At 39.3% G+C, this 17,433-nt stretch overlaps 1 pseudogene; it reads right to left on the bottom strand.

The window, feature by feature from the left end:
* Nucleotides 1-10,145: 10,145 nt before the first annotated feature.
* Nucleotides 10,146-11,098, bottom strand: LOC148108973 (olfactory receptor-like protein OLF4; annotated as a pseudogene).
* Nucleotides 11,099-17,433: the final 6,335 nt, after the last annotated feature.

The raw sequence follows: 17,433 nt of genomic DNA, 5'->3' as shown, positions 1-17,433 counted from the left end.
CAAGGTCCTGTCCAGCCCGAGGTTGCCTGTGCTGTGGGACTGCAACAGAAGAGTATTTACAGCTGCTCTGGTCTGCTCATTAGGATCATTTCCCTCCTGTTCCTCCAACCTTTAAGCACATGATTTCCCTGTGGGATGCTAGCGTGGACAGAAAGGACAATTTTCCTGTTGAATTTCTGTTCACAGGATACCAGGTTATAGACAAGGTGAAGTCAGTTTTCTTACTCTTTTTCTATGACTTCTGCCTTACAGAGATCTAAACGCCCAGAACCTTATCTCATTCTTGAGTGAACATTTTCTCCTGTTTAAGGCTGAGGAATCAATCCTGACTAGGTCCCTTTGGTCCTTCAAAGAATTGACTTGGGCTGGAGAAACACCCTTGGTATCTCCAGCAAATTACTTTCCCCTTTCTCAACAAAGATGATAAGTTTGTTCATTTTTTTATTTTTTTATTATATTATGTTAGTCACCATACAGTACATCCCTGGTTTTTGATGTAATGTTCTTTTAATATAAAACCCTGGCCTTACATTCCTTGGCTTCATGACCATTATGCCAAAACAATTGGGAATTTCACACTTCTATCACAAATTCAGAGCTAGGAATTAAAATGTCACTATAAAATTTTTGTTAATTGTAAGATATAGATATATAGATATATATAGATATTTTATGTATCATAATCCAAGTTTAGCACTTTATAGCAATTTTCTGATGTAATTTTTATAAAAGTCCATTCTGTGAGGAAGCACTAGTGTGAACTCCATTCCCTATGGAGACAGGAGGCTTGAAGAATTTAGTGAAATCTTCAAAATTATCATTGCAGAAAGAGATGGGTGCTGATTGTAGTCTCTCCAAATGCTCCCAGTTTTCAATCTCTGTGCCACTGGTCCCAAGCAGAGGTGGTTCTTTTTCCCTGGGCACATCTGGCAATGTCTGAGGGACGCTGCTAAACACCTCCACTGAGCAGGACAGCTCCCAACACAGATAATGACCCTGCCTCAAAGTTCAGATTGAGAATGTGAGATAATGTACTCTAGACCAGCACTTCTCTAACTTCAAAGTGCATGTGAATCACCTAGGATTCTAGCTCAAATTTGGATTCTGCTTTAGAAGATGCTGGTGGGCCCAGGAGTTCAGCATTTCTAACAAGCTCCTGAGTGACGTTGATGCTGGAGGTCATGGTCTGTGGACAACTCTCTGAGTAACAAGACTGTGGCCCTGTGATAGAGTGAGGTGCAGGTGGTTCTTCTCTCTCTCTCTCTCTCTCTCTCTCTCTCTCTCTGTCTCTCACACACACACACACACACACACACACACACACAATAGTGTTTGCATAAAGTTTTGAGAGACAAGTGTATCCAGTCATTCTCTGGGCTGTGATAAATTATGCGTCTGTTTCTTTTATATAAGGACACTTGAGTGGCACCAAATGCAATACTTTTGGAAAAGACTTTCTAGTAGGCAGAATAAGAGCTTCCTGAAGTCGTCCACATTCTAATACCTACAAACTTTGACTATGTTATTTTGTATAGGAAGAGGGAGTTTAAGGTAGCAAATGGAATAAGGCTGTTAATGAGCTGTCTTTTAACTAAGATTGGCCAAGATTATGCAGAGGGAACTAATATTATCACCATGTTCCTCTAAATGTGGGAGAGGAAGGCAGAGTGGTTGGATCAGAGAGAGATGTGAAGATGCCACATCACTGACTGTGAAGGTGGATAAGGGGCAATGAGCCAAAAACTCCTTGTTATGAGAAACTGCAATAGGAAAGGATAGTCTCTCCTGGAACATCCAGAAGGAACCAGACACTGCAGACATCTTGATTTTACCCCACTGAGACTTACGTCAGGCTTCTGACTTCCAAAACAGTAAGAGCATAAATTTGTTTCTTTGAAGCATCTACTATGGTAATTTCTTACAGCAGAAATAGTATAATATAGACATTTATCCAATAAGATTGTTTTGGAGGAAAGAGAATTCTCTTGAGTAAGGGCATTTTGTTATGAAATCCAACTCTAATTATTAGGAAAAAAATAAATAAAGTTAGTGTGAAGCCTTGTTCCATTGCTTAAATGGAATGGAACAAGTGAATTTCCCATTTCTAAAATATAGATATGACTTTATGCATGTATGTATTTAAATTTATTTACTTACTTACTTAAGCTATGATGTTTTAAGAAATCTCAAAGCCCAATGTGCAGCTTGAACTCATGACCCATTTCAAGAGTTACCGCTCAGGGTGCATGGCTGGCTCAGTAGGGGGAAGGCATGACTCTTTTTTTTCAATTAACCAATATGTAATTAATTTTTGATGTAGTGTTCGACAATTCTTAAGTTGCGTATAACACCCAGTGCTCATCACAACATGTGCCCTCCTTAAACCCATCACCAGTTTCCCCATCTCCCCACCCTCTTCCCTTCTCTAACCCTCAGTTTGTTTTCTGGAGCCCAGAATCTCTCATATTTTGTCTCTCTCTCTAATGTATTCCCCTTCAGTTTTCCTTCCCTCCTCCCATGGTCCTCCAAATTATTCCTTATATTCCATGTATGTGTGAAACCATATGAGTATTGTTTTTCTCTGTTTGACTTATTTCGCTTAGCATAATGCCCTCCAGTTCCAACAATGGTAATGAAAATGGCAGGTATTCATAATTTCTGGTGGCTGAGTAATATTCCATTGTGTATATGAACCATATCTTCTTTATCCATTCATTTGTTGAAGGGCATCTTGGCTCTTTCCACAGTTTGGCTATGGTGGACATTGCTGCTATGAACATTGGGGTGCAGTTGTCACTTCAGATCACTGCATTTATAACTTTGGGGTAAATACTTCGTAGTGCAATTGCTACGTCATAGTGTAGCTCTGTTTTGAACTCCTTGAGGAACCTCCATACTGTTTTCCAGAGTGGCTCTACCAGCTTGCATTCCCACCAACAATGTTGGAGGTTCCCCTTTCTCCTTACCTTGCCAACATTTGTTGTTTCCTGTCTTGTTAATTTTTGCCATTCTAACTGGTGTAAGGTGGTATCTCTTTGTGGTTTTGATTTCTATTACCCTGATGACAAGTGATGTTGTGCATTTTTCTATGTGTCTGTTGGCTATTTGGATGTCTTCTTTGAAGGAATGTCTGTTAATGTCTTCTGCCCATTTCTGGACTGGATTCTTTGGCTGTGTGTTGAGTTTGAGAAGTTTTTATGGATCTTGAATACTAGCCGTTTATCTGATATGTCATTTGCAAGTATCTTCTCCCATTCCATAGGTTGCCTTTTAGGTTTGTTGACTGTTTCCTTTGTTGTGCAGAAGCTTTTTATCTTGATGAAGTCCCAGTAGTTCATAATTGCTTTTGTTTCCCTTCCCTTTAGAAACATATCTAAGAAGAAATTAATGCAGGCAAGGTCACAGAGTTTGCTGCCTGTGTTCTCCTCTAGGGTACTGATGGATTCCTGTCTCACATTTAGGACTTTCCTCCATAAAAATTAGTTTATCTTTGTTTCTGGTGTACAGAATGGTCCAGTTTCAGTCTTCTGCTGTCAAATATTCCCAGCAGCATTTATTGAAGAGACTGTCTGTTTTCCATTGGATATTATTTCCTGCTTTGTTGAGGATTAGTTGACCATAGAGTTGATTGTCCATTTCTGGGTTCTCTAGTCTGTTCCATTGGTCTATGTGCCTACTCTTGGGCCAGCACCATACTGTCTTGATGATTACAGCTTTGTAATAGAGCTTGAGTCTGGCATTAAGATGCCACTAGCTTTGGTTTTCTTTTTCAACATTCCTGTGGCTGTTTAGGGTCTTTTCTGGTTCCATACAAATTTTAAGATTATTTGTTCCAGCTTTGTGAAAAATGTTGATGGTATTTTGATAAGGAATGCAATGAATGTGTAGATTGCTCTGGGCAGCACAGACATTTTGCAATGTTCATTCTTCCAATCCATGAGCATGGGATGCTTTTCCATCTGTTTTTGTCTTCCTCCATTTTTTCATAAGTGTTCTATAGTTTTGAGAGTACAGATCATTTACCTCTTTGTTGAGATTTATTTTTAGTTATCTTATTGGTTTTGGTGCAATTGTAAATGGGATGAATTCCTTAATTTCCCTTTCTTCTGTCTCATAGTTTGAGTATAGAAATCCAAAAGATTTCTGTGCACTGATTTTGTATCTTGACACGTTGCTGAATTGCTGTATGAGTTCTAGCAATTTGGGCATAGAGATTTGAGATTTTTCTAATTTTTTGAGAGAGGCTTGTATTGCAACATACTTCCTCTTAGGACCACTTTTGCTGTTTCCCAAAGGGTTTTGAACAGCTGTGTTTTCATTTCCATTACTTTCTATGAATTTTGCTAATTCCTTAATGTCCTGGTTGACCCATTCATTCTTTAGTAGGATGATCTTTAACTGCCAACAGTTTGAGTTCCTTGCAAATTTCCCCTTGTGATTGAATTCCAGTTTCAAAACACTGAAGTCTGAAAATATGCATGGAATAATCCCCAAATTTTGGTATCTGATATGACCTGATTTGTGACCTAGTATGTGATCTATCCTGGAGAAAGTTCTATGTGCTCTCAAAAAGAATGTGTATTCTGCAGCTTTAGAATGGAATACTCTAAATGTATCATTGAAGTCCACCTTTTCCAGTGTTTCATTCAAAGCGCTTTTTGTCTTGTTCTTCTGCTTAGATGATCTGTTGTGAATGCCGTGTTGAAGTCCCCAACTCTTATTGTATTATCAATGTATTTCTTTACTTTGTTATTAATTGGTATATGTAATTGGCTGCTTCCAAATTAGAAGCATAAATATTTATAATTGTTAGATCATCTTGTTGGATAGACCCTTTAAGTATGATATAGTGTCCCTCTTCATCTCTTACTACTGTCTTTTGTTTAAAATCATATTTGTCTGATATGAGGATTGCTACCCCAGCTTTCTTTTGAGTTCCATTAGCATGATAAATGGTTCTCCACCACCTCACTTTCCAACTGGAACATTTAGCCTATTTACATTCAGAGTAACTATAATATATGAATTTAGTACCATTGTATTACCTGTAAAGTCCCTGTTTCTGTAGATTGTCTCTGTTTCTTTCTGGTTTATGTTAATCTTGGGCTCTCTTTGCTTACGGAATCCCCCTTAATATTTCTTGCAGGGCTGCCTTGGTGGTCACATATTCTTTCAGTTTCTGATTCTCCCAGAAGCTCTTTATCTCTCCTGCCATTCTGAATGACAGCCTTGCTGGATAAAGTGTTCTTGGCTGCATGTTTTTCTCATTTGGTACCCTTACTATATCATGCCAGTCCTTTCTGATGTGCCAAGTCTCTGTGGATAGTTCTGAAGTCAGTCTAATATTCCTACCCCTGTAGGTTAGGAACCTCTTGTATCAAGCTGCTGACAGGATTTTCTCTTTATCTCTGAAATTTGCAAGCTTCACTATGATATGTTGGGGTGTTGCTCTATTTTTATTGATTTTGAGAGGGGTCCTCTCTACCTCTTGGACATCCAGACCAGGATAGTTCTCAGCTCTGATTTGCTCAAATATAACTTCTGGCCCTCTCTCTCTTTTTTCTCCCTCAGGCACTCCAGAAATTCTGATATTATTTCATTTTGTGACAATGCAGTTTTCTCAAAGCCTCCCCTCATGGTCCATTAGTTTTTTTTTTCTGTCTTTTCCTCAGCTACCTTCCTTTCCACCAACTTGTCTTCTATGTCACTTACTCTCTCTTCTGCCTCATGATGGATAATCTTTTTAATGTACTGTTAGATCCTATTGACTAGGATCTCATTGAGAATTTTTGGCATCCATATTTATCAGGGATATTGGTCTGTAATTCTCCTTTTTGGTGGGGTCTTTGCCTGGCTTTGGGATGAAGGTAATGCTGGCCTCATAGAACAAGTTTGCAGAAAATAGTATGGATGATCCTCAAAAAGTTAAAAATAGAGCTACCCTATGACCCAGCACTTGCACTACTGGGTATTTATCCCAGAGATACAAATGTAGTGAAAAGAAGGGCCACAAGAACCCCAATGTTCATAGCAGCAATGTCCACAATAGCCAAACTGTGGAAGGAGCCAAGATGCACTTCAACTGATGAATGGATAAAGAATATGTGGTCCATATATACAATGGAATATTACTCAGCCATCAGAAAGGATGATTACCCAATTTGCATCAACATGGATGGGACTGGAGGAGATTATGTTGAGTGAAATAAGTCAAGCAGAGAAAGACAATTATCATATGGTTTCACTCATATGCAGAACATAAAGAATAGCATAGAGGACATTAGGAGAAGGAAGGGAAAAATGAAAAGGGAGAGATCGAAGGGAGAGACAAACCATGAGAGATTATGGACTCTGAGAAGCAGGCTGAGGGTTTCAGATAGGAGGAGGTTGGGGGGATGGGTTAGCCCAGTGATGGGTATTAAGGAGGGCACATGTTGCATGGAATACTGGGTGTTGTATGCAAACAATGAATCATAGAGCACTACATCATAAACTAATGAAGTACTGTATCATGACTAACATAACATAAAATAATAATAATAATAATAATAATAATAAATCAGAGGGTATCACTGGTATGAAGAGAACAAGAGTGGGTATCAAGAAGAGAGGGGATATAAATGTCATTTTGTAACTGGAGTTCAGACAAGACCAGTACAAAAGATGACATTTGAACAGATACCCTAGGGAAGAGAGGGTAGGAGCCACGAGCATGTCTGGGGTGGTGTGTGCTGGCAGAGGGAATGGCCTATGCAGAGGCCCTACAGATTATACTACTTTGAGCTATTGAGTCCAAAAAAGGAACCAAGTGTTCTAAGGGGAATAAGCAGGAGAGGGATGAAAGATGTCAGGCAATTTCAAAGATGTAGGTAACTTTGTTGCTGGTTAAACTTCAAGAAAAAGGAGTCACTCACCTGCACTATATACTTCTTGTATTTTTTAAATCTACTTGCAAAGGTGTCCTGTAAATTGAAATAGAGCCCCTCTTCAGTACCATCTGATGATTGAGTTCTTACGTTTGTATTATAAGAGTTACCTTGGAATATATTACACTGTGAACATGAGATCTTGGACTCTTCTCACTCCACAAGGCACACAGACATGCACACACACACACACACACACACACACACACACACTTACACACACCCCAATTCATTGCTCCCTAGGCTGTGTTCTTACCATGACTCCTCATCCCCAGTCTCAGGGATGAACCTGGAGTGGCAGTAACTCAGGCCGTCCACATCACTGATCACTCCCCTAAACAATGTAAAATGCTACCTGACATTCCAATTTGCAAGCTTCCCATGGACAGACATATTTACCTATACAAAATTTAAAATTGTTATGAACAATATATCCAACCAATAGTCAATAAACAATAGTCTGTCAACTTCATTTGGAATACTGGTAATTGCAGAACAGATATAGAGTTTATACATATATTATAATTGGGAACTTAATAATGAACAAGGTGATCAAGTACGTAAATATTTGCTCAAATTTAGTAACGGTTTAAGAAAACAACAAGAAATCTATTGCACACTCATCAGCTTGTGAGACAATGTAAAGATCTCTTGTGCTGGTTTAGTTAGAATTCTTAAACATGTAGCAATAGAATTTTCTCTAATTCTGTTGGCAGAAATGTGAACTGTTACAATGGGGAAAACAACTAAAGACAGCTATAAATATGAAAATACACATATTCTTCAGCTCAGAAATTCTCAATCTCTATTGAGAATCACTATTGTCATCGAACTTTACATCAGAAACTGGGGATGTATTGTATGGTGACTAACATAATATAATAAAAAAAACATTAAAAAATAAAAATAAATAAATAAATAAAATGTCAAAAAATAAAAAATTAAAAAAAATAAAAGAATAATTGTGTGCTATCAAGATGGGTCACTAATTCCAGATTTAATGTCCAAAGACTTGGAATAAAAAATGTGACAGAATGACCTTTACAACTGGAGAGCAAGCACTCTGTAAGTGATAATTTTGTTCTTACATAAAGATATATGGATTAAAATATGCTTATGAAGTTAAAGACAATCTTTGGTCAAATGTAAAGAAGAGATGATGGTCAAAGATGACACAACTGTTAGAAATGGATCTCATCGCAAAGAGACAAAAGGACCCCTGGGGAATGACAGAGATGCAGAAACAAATGGGAAATATGTATCAAGGTGATTTATTAGCACTTAGAGTACAAGTTACCATTAATTTTCAATTTTTTTATCACAAGGATTGGCAAGTGAAGAATATTAGTGACAGCTCAATGGTTCAGGATCTATAATAAATCAAAAAAGCAATAGAGAAAACACCATATAACCAAGTGATTGATTTGAACCCACACTACTAATACAGAATTCCCCTCATATACATCTATACATAGACACTAGAACTCAATGCAAACAGCAAAGTTGGTAAAATAAAAACAAAAACCAGCTCAGTTTCTTGTTAGATTGCAATCAACTACGGGAATAAAAAAACCCTAACCCCACTGTACAAATGCAAAGACCTGGTAAAGACAATGAACAATACAGAAAACCAATGAATAACTAATCCAAAAATATGTTCAGCTTCTCAGGTAATGAAATCATTGCAAAGCAAAGCTCCTTCACATTGTTTTCCTCGTCAGATCATTGCTTTCATGTGAATACCCAGAGTAACAGGGGATGCTGTGAAAAGTATGTCTCATGAATTACTATTGCAAGGTCCTATCTGTAAGCAGTAAATCGGTCTAGGTCTTTCTCATCAGTATGGAAACAGAATCCAATATGCCACATTTAAAGAAAAAATGAAATGCCCTGACTTCATCAGACATCCCGCCATCCCTAATATTCCTATTCCCTTTAATTGCAAAACTCACTGGTTGTGTTCTATTTTACTGGAAGTACTTTATGTCTCCCGCCCCCTGAGTTCATTGCCAACAATCACCCATGTGCTCCTGAGCTCAATGTTCACTTCTTTCTTTAACATCATCAATGACTCCATTAATCAGCTCATCAGGCAAAAAAATGAGCATAAAGATCTCTAGGTTCTAGGTTAGGCTGGTCATTGTCCGCTGACCTCAGGTCAATGCACCAGATTTGGATTGTCTCTGACCCTTTCCTGCAGGACCTGCTGGAGTCTGGGAGTCACCTGAATGGGAACTCTGAGGAAGGGGTCTCTGTGTGGCAGTCTGAATTCCTCCTGGGTGGGGATATTGGTGACTAAACTCTGTCCCCACACAAGATGGCAGGAAGGAGGCTGCTGTCAGTCTCCTGGCCAAACATAGGACTCCAGAAGCAACAACCAGGTCCCATCGAGGCCAAGGTGGCACAGGCAGAGGGACTGCAGCACAGGAGATATTTAGAGCTTCCTCTGTCTGTTCATCAGGCACGTTTCCCTCCTGCTCCCCCAACCTCTAAGGACATGATTTCCCTATGGGACACTGGTGTGGACACAAAGGAAAGTATCATGGAGATTCTGTGTTCCCAACACACCAGCTTATAACCAAGTGAATCCAGAGTTAATTACTCCGTTCTTGGGAACTCCACTGCTCCCAGAGTTCAGACATCCTGGCACCTTACCCAACGTTGACTTCAACTTTTCCCCGAAGTCTAGGACTGAGCAATCTGTCTGGATTAGATCCCTCAGATCTGCAAAGTGTTGACTTGTGGTGCAGATACTGCCCTACCACCTAAAGAAAATTGCTGTTTTCCTTTCCAACAATGAGAAGAACTGTTTATTTGATATGAACCTTGAACCACTACACACCTCAGCTGTAGGACTCATTTGCCAAACAATTAGGAATTTCATGCTTGTAAATTAACAGCTGTCATTTAGTCCCTTGTTGTGAAGCATTTGTTAACTGTAAGAAATATTTTTAGATTTTTTTTTGCACTATAATATGATCTTGTAATGGTAAAGTAGATTCTTCCTGGTAGCCTCCAGAATGAACCAAGTCTTGCAAATGCAAATGTTTTTAGCCCAATGAGAGCCATTTCAGGCTTCTGATCCCCTGAATGCTAAGAACATAAATGTGTATTAAAACACTAACATAATCCTTTTACATAGTAGTAGGAAATGAATGCAAACATTTATACAAAAAAAATTGTTCAGGAAACTGAGATTAGGCAATTGTAGGCAAATGTTCAGTCCTTTGACAATTGGCCATGAAGTATGCTTTCACAAAGACTGCTTTCAGAGCCCTTTTCATGTCTTTGTTCCTCAGGCTATAGATGAAGGGGTTCAGCATGGGTGTGACCACTGTGTACATCACTGAGGCCACTGCACTTGTGTGGGATCTCTGGGGAGCAGCAGAGCTAAGGTACACTCCCAGGACTGTGCAATAAAATAAGGAGACAACTGAGAGGTGAGATGCACAGGTGGAAAATGCTTTATACTTGCCCAGGGCTGATGATATTCCAAGTATGGTGGAAACAATCTTAGAATAAGAATAAAGGATCCCAGCAAAAGGCCCACCACCCAGCAGGACAGCTGCAAAATACATCACCACGTTATTAAGAAAGGTGTCAGAACAGGCAAGTTGGATCATCTGATTGAGTTCACAAAAAAAGTGGGGGATTTGGAAGTGTGTACAGAAGGACAACCGCAACATCATTAAACTTTGTAACAAGGAATTCAGGATACACATGATCCAGGACAACAGAACCAGCAGTCCACAGAGCCGGGGGTTCATGATGACCGTGTAGTGCAGGGGGTGACAGATGGCCACAAACCGGTCATAGGCCATCACGCTCAGCATAAAGAAGTCTAAGACACCAAAGACTATAAGGAAATAAATCTGTGTGATGCAGCCTGTATAGTTTATAACTTTGCTCTTTTTCTGTATATTCACCAGCATCTTGGGGATGGTGGTGGAGGTGAAACAGATTTCTACAATGGACAGGTTGGCCAAGAAGAAGTACATGGGAGTGTGGAGGTGAGAGTCTGAGCTGGCGGCCAGGATGATGAGCAGATTTCCAAACACAGTGATCAGGTACATGGAGAGGAAAAGCCCAAATAGGAGGGGCTGCAGTTCTGGTTCCTCTGATAAGCCAAGAAGAAGAAAATCTGAAATTTGTGTGTTATTGCCTGGTCCCATGTGATGGAGGTGACTTGAAGGAAAGAAGCAAACGGCATGACTAATTCTTACACAACCATTTATTAGTCATAGATTCCAAATGTTACTCTTTATATTTTGTAGTCTAGAAATTCATTTCAATATGTTGTGCATGGATATGGTCCCCTTCAATGAATCTCTTGTATTCCAATCCCTTTGTTCCCCAAATGGCCATGTATTCCACAGTTTTAATTAAAAAATTATCCCCAATTTCAGAAATATAAATTGAGTGTTGGCAATGTTTTAGGCATTCTATAGGCAAGGAGTATAGGGTTCTAGAAAAAAAGAAGTCCCTATCACGCAATGATGGAGAAAGAATAAATTAACAAATAAGAAAATTAATTACATTTCTGATGGTGGCAGGTGGTAATATGAAGAAAAGGAAAAGAGGGATAAAGCAGAGAGTGAATGGGGCATGTTATTTTCATGAGCATGGAGGCCAATTCTGCAAACAAGGTGACATTGGAACACAGACCTCAAGTAAGAGATGGTGGCAGATCAAGGATTATGGGAAGTGTGTTCCCAGCAGAGGGAATGGCCAGTGCAAAGGCCCCAAGGAAGGCACTTGTTTCCAATGTTCAAGTCAAAGAAGAAAAGTCCATGCTGCAAGGGAAATGAACAGGAGAGGGACACTGAGGAGAAAAGCTTTCAGACTTGCTGAGGAGGGAAGTGGCCTCTCTGCTACCTCTGAATTTTCAAGGCACAGGGACTTTCCTGTCCACACTGCCTGTCCCACTGCATTCATCATATTGCAAAGGCATCCCATGAATTGAAGAAGATCCCCTTCTTAGTGGCCTCTCTTGATTGAGTTCTGGCCACTGTGTTGTGTCACCTTGGGATTTATGAGTCCTGGCATCCTGTTGTGGGGACTGCTCACACTCTAAAGTCACACACGCACAGGACACCATGGCCCCCTTTGTTGCTAGTCCCTGTCTTTCTCAGCCCCCGCCATCTTGATTATACCAGGAATGGATCTAATCCAAGCAGCCAGATCACCAATCTTTCCCCTGTGAAGTGCAGAAATGCTGATTCTTAAGCCTCCCATGGATAAATTATATATATATGTTAAGAAATATATATTAATAGTGTACACCCCCCAAAATGAGAAAACAGATTAAGCAACACTTCACAAAAGGAAGTATACACAATACAACAAATGTTGGGCATTTTTATATCCAACATAGAAGACTTATTTTTCCTATATCTCCTGCATCATTATTTGGCTGATTCATTTCTATGGGGTCTGATAGGAGATGAGGTTAGCCCCTTTTTCCCTTTTCTTATGTGACATCTCTTATTGACATTCTTGGGCTTTGGGTATTGATCTCTCCTTTGACAGACCCAACGGGCACACTCTAACCCTCATTCTGGATTTCATCCAATGTGCAAAGGCATTCCCAGACATTGGTCTATAAATCCTGCCCACACCATGACAATTCTATCTTTTTGTTCTCAATAATTTGCTTCATATCATTCTGTCTGTGGACAACATATCATACACACATTTATTTCATTGCGCTCTGTCCTCACTGTTACGATTCATGATTCAAAAGTGCAGGGAATTTGTCTTCTTTGTTCACTTGGTTTTTTTCACTAAGTTATGTGGATATATGTGTTTAATTTAAAAAGACCCACAATATCAAAAGTTATAGAATGAAAAGTATGAAGGGATCACAAAACCTGGTTAAAATGTAAAATGAGTAGTTTTAAAACACCTGTCCTAGGTGAATTTGTATGAAAAACCAAAATGGACTGAAATAGGATATAAAATTGCAATCATTAATGATATCAACATGAATTAATAATTAAATTGCTCAAGTCATAAACACAAAAGAATGTAACATATAATGTTCCTAGAATTCTCAGTTTTTACTTGTTAAATGAGTTGGAAATTAGGTCTCAATGTATAAGGACATTTACGACATGGCAAGGTTGTAATCCAATTTCACTGGAAAAGGTTGAATTATTAAATAAATAATGGCATAAGGGACATCTATCTGGAAGAATATGAAATCCATCAGATCTTACCAAAAAAAAATTTAATAACTTAATCAGGGAAACCAAAAAACATAGGGATCCCTCACTCTGAGCTAAGTTGAATTGGCTCTCAGGTGATGACGGGTCAATGTTCTTGGATTCCATTCTTTCTGACCCTGTCATCCATGGTCCACTGGGGTGTTGGACTCACCTGGCTGGGGTGTCTGACAGGAAGGTGTCCTGTGGAAGTCTGAATTCCTCCGTGGACAGCAGATGATATGGCCTAAAGCTCTGTCCTCAGCCAAGACAGCAGGAAGGAGTGAAACATAGGCCCCCAGTCAGAATTAGGACTTGGAACAAACAGAGGAGAAGCATGGTCCTTCCCGTCCAAGGTCGCACAGGCTGACGGACTGGAGATGAAGAGGTATTTTTAGCTCCCGGTATCTGCTCATTAGGCACATTTCCCTCTTGTTACTCCAGCTTCTATGCACATGATTCCCAAGTGGAAAAGTTCTCTGGACAGAAAGTATGCTTTCTTAATGAATCTTGGTTCTCAAAAGACTAGATTAGACATCATGTGAATCCAGCTTTTTTTTTTTTTACCCCTTTTTCCTTGATCCCTTTTCCTTGTTCTCTTCTTGCTCTGTGAATCTCCTAGCATCTTACTTACCTCAGCTCAAAGCTATAATTTTCTCCAAGTCTGAAACCCTGTAACCCACCTGGGGCACCTGGGTGCCTCAGTTGGTTAAGGAACTGCCTTCAGCTCAGGTCATGATCCCGGGGTCCTGGGATCGAGTCCCACATTGGGCAACCCCTGCTCTGCGGGGAGCCTGTTTCTCCCATTACCTCTGCCTGCCACTCGGCCTGCTTGTGCATGCTCTCTCTCTTTCTGTCTCTCTCTCTGTCAAATAAATAAATAATTTTAAAAATCTTAAAAAAATAAAACCCAGTAACCTGCCTGGATTAGGTTTCTTTATCTTCAAGGCATTGACTTCTGGTGGGGACCCAGCCCTGCTACCTCCACACATGGTCTGTTCTTCTTCTCAAGAAGGCAGAGAAGTGGGTTCTTCTGATAACAAACCTTGGCCACAACACACTTGGTTTCAGGAGATGTTTGCTGTTATAATTAGGAATTTCTTACTTTATACAAGTTAAGAGCTGCCACATAGTCCTTTGTCATAAAATCATTGTTTATTATAACAGGTGTGTTTACGTCTTCTCATGTATTACAACATGACCTTCACATCTCATATGGATTGTTTCATTTAATTTTAATAAACATCTTATCCCTGAGGAAGTACATTTATGAACTCCATGCTTGGTGCTGTCTAGTGACCTGTCCACATTTAATATCCAAGTATGTGGTGGCCTTGACTTCATTCTGTCAGGATGCTTCCACTTCTCAAGCTCTGGGGCAGTGGTTCTCAACCGGAAATGAGCTTGCTTATGGGGAAATCAGGCAATGTCTGAAGGGGTGTTGCTAAACACCTATAATCCACCTAAAATACGCAATTTTATTATCCTGCCACAAATGTCAACCATGAACACTGAGAAATCCATCCAGACCAGCATCTCTCCAACTTCGGTGTGCCTGTGAATGCACACGGATCCCACAGCAAGTGTAGAATCTGATCACAGGTCCCTGGGTGGCCCAGAGATTCTGCATTTCTAACAAGCTCCCAGGTGATGTTGCTATCTTGGTGTTAGGAGTTATTGGACAGTTAGGTAGTCTGGGCCAGGGTCTCCAACAATAAAAAATGGAGTCAGGACAGCTAAAATAAAATAGCACTGAGATCCTGTTCTCCAGCTTAGACAGAACCTCACTGACATTCTTCTTCATAGCCCTTGAAGAAACGACTTCTTCAAAATGTCCTAAATAAGACAATTAACCACAAAACATTTGTCAATATCATAAGGGTAAGGGGAAATTAGGCCATATGCCCCCAGAGGACAGGAAAAAAAAAGACCCATCTTTTGGGTTTTCAACATAGAGTATCATGTCATCTGCAAAGAGTGAGAATTTGGTTGCTTCTTTGCAGATTCTGATGTCTTTCATTTCTTTTTGTTGTCTTATTGCTGAGGCCAGTACTTCTAGTGCTGTGTTGAACAACAGCAGTGATAGTGGACATCTCTGATGTGTTCCTGACCTTTGGGGAAAACCTCTCAGTTTTTCCCCATTGTGCATAATATTAACCGTGGGCTTTTTGTATATGGCTTCTATGATATTGAGGTATGTTCCCTCTATCCTTACACTGTGAAGAGTTTTAATCAAGAAAGAATGCTATATTTTTTATTATGTTCAGTTATCCACTGTATAGTACATCATTAGTTTTTGGTGTAGTGTTCAATGATTCATTAGTTGCTAAAATACCCATTTGCATCGGCATGGATGGACCTGGAGGGGATTATGCTGAGTGAAATAAGTCAAGCAGAGAAAGACCAAAAACAAAACAAAACAAAACAGATGGTAAAGCACACACATAAAGTAAATACCTGTAATTAAAAAATGCATACAAATGAATTGTTCCAGAATGTGAAAAAGTATTATCAGAGCCTGGGAGGGGTTTTGTCTCTCAAGATATAAAGAATATTTTCATCTGAAAAAAAATAAAAAAGAATGCTATATTTTGTCAAAGGCTTTTTCTGCATCTATTGAGAGGATCATATGGTTATTTTCCTTTCATTTATTAATACAGTGATCACATTGATTTGCAGATGTTCAACCACCCTTGCCACCCAGGAATAAATCCCACTTGGTTGGGGTGAAAAATCCTTTTAATATATGTTGGAACCTATTGGCTAGTATCTTGGTGAGAATTTTTGCATCCATGTTCATCAGGGATCTTTGTCTGTAATTCTCCTCTTTGGTGGGTTCTTTGTGCAGGCTTTGGGATCAAGGTAATGCTGGGCTCAAGGGAAAGAGTTTGGAAGTTTTCCTTCCATTTCTATTTTTGGAAACAGCTTCAGAAGAATAGGTAATAGTTCTTGTAAATGTTTGGGAGAATTCCCCTAGGAAGCCATCCAGCTCTGGACTCCCGTTTCCTGGGAGATTGATTATTGCTTCAATGTTCTTGCTGCTATGGTTCTGTTCATGTTTTCTATTTCTTCCTGTTTCAGTTTCGATAGTTTATATGTATCTAAGGATGCATACACCCCCAAATTCCTAAAACTCATGCAGGAATTCAGCAAAGTGGCAGGATATAAAATTAATGCACAGAAATCAGTAGCATTTCTATACACTAATAATGAGAAAGAAGATAGAGACATTAAGGAGTTGATCCCATTTGGAGTTGCACCAAAAACCATAATATACCTAGGAATAAACCTAACTAACAAAGTAAAGAATCTGTATCAAAAAACTGTAGAACACTCATGAAAGAAATTGAGGAAGACCAAAGAAATGGATAAACATTACATGCTCATGGATTGGAAGAATAAATATTATTAAAGTGTCTATGCTACCTAGAGTAATTTATACATTCAATGCAATACCTATCAAAATACCATCAACTTTTTTTTTTTTTTTTTTTTTTTTTTTTACAGAGCTGGAACAAATAATCCTCAAATTTGTATGGAAGCAGAAAAGATCCTGAGTACCCAGAGGAATGTTGAAAAAGAAAACCAAAGCTGGAGGCATCACAATGCCTGACTTCAAGCTATATTACAAAGCTGTGATCACCAAGACAGCATGGTACTGGCACAAAAACAGACACATAGATGAATCGAACAGAACAGAGAACCCAGAAATGGACCCTCAACTCTATGGTCAACTAATCTTTGACAAATCAGGAAAAATACCCAATGGAAAAAAGACAGTCTCTTCAATAAGTACTGCTGGGAAAATTGGACAGCTGTATGCAAAAGAATGAAACTGGACCATTCCCTTACACCATTCACCATCAGAAGGAATGATTACCCAACATTTGCAGCAACATGGATGGGACTGGAGGAGATTATGCTAAGTGAAATAAATCAAGCAGAGAAAGACAATTATCATATGGCTTCACACATTTATGAAACATAAGAAATAGCAGGAAGATCTGTAGGAGAAGGAAGGGAAGAATGAAGGGGGGGTAAACAGATTGGGCAATGAACCATGAGAGACTATGGACTCTGGAAAACAAACTGAGGGCTTCAGAGGGGAGGGGATGGGGGATTGGGATAGGCTGGTGATGGGTATTAAGGAAGGCACCTATTGCATGGTGCCCTGGGTGTTATATGCAAATAATGAATCATGGAACATTACATCAAAAACTAAGGATATACTGTATGGTGACTAACATAACATAATAAAAATTATTATTAAAAAAATGGATGAAAGACCTTAATGTGAGACAGGA

Source organism: Ursus americanus, chromosome 14 (assembly GCF_024610735.1).
Source record: "Ursus americanus isolate L20-20 chromosome 14, mUrsAme1.1.p, whole genome shotgun sequence".
NCBI classification, from domain to species: Eukaryota; Metazoa; Chordata; class Mammalia; order Carnivora; family Ursidae; genus Ursus; species Ursus americanus.
The sequence above is the reverse complement of the archived record's forward strand: the minus strand, read 5'-3'. Positions and strand labels throughout refer to the sequence as shown.